Below are 665 nucleotides of genomic sequence, written 5' to 3' on the forward strand. Positions count from 1 at the left end.
GCATGGGCCTGAGCTAAGCATGTCTGGTCAGAGTCCAAATGTGCCACAGACCTGAAAGCTTTCTAATCCACCTATGCACAGAAGAATAGAAGCTTGGAACTCATCTCAAAAGTTGTTTCTGTGATTTAAAGACACATGCCTCTCTCCCATACACACACACAAACACAAAGCCGCATGCACATTGTCACCACCAGACACTGACTCTCAGACCCTCAGGCTTGAGGCCCAGGTTTGACTCTCTCTGGGCCTTTCTGCTGCCAGTAAGGAACAGCCTGGGCTGGCTCCTTGGCCGACTCCCTCCTCCCAGCCAGAAACAGTTAATTGCCAGCTCCAGGCTGCCTCCAGCCCAGCCCTAATCGGCCTGATCTCAGGCAGCCACTCTGGGGCCGCGGCAGCTCCAGACCAGACCCTGGCTGTGCTGAGCGGTGAGGGCATTCTTCCAAGGTAATGATTAAGCCGAGCACCTGGCAAGCTGGGAAGGTGAGCCGTATTCACACCTCCGCCAGGCTGAGGTGGCCTGGACTGGTTTCGGAAGGCAGGGCCCCAGGGTGTACAAGCCCAGAGCTGGCAGCCACAGCCTCCCGCTGCACACAGGCGACCTGGAACCTCTCTGGCCAGAGCTTCTGCTGCCTGTCCTGCTGGGACCCTGCCTCGCCCCCGGCACC

This window comes from Giraffa tippelskirchi, chromosome 2, assembly GCF_054371585.1.
Source record: "Giraffa tippelskirchi isolate mGirTip1 chromosome 2, T2T-mGirTip1v1.2.pri, whole genome shotgun sequence".
Lineage (NCBI taxonomy): Eukaryota > Metazoa > Chordata > Mammalia > Artiodactyla > Giraffidae > Giraffa > Giraffa tippelskirchi.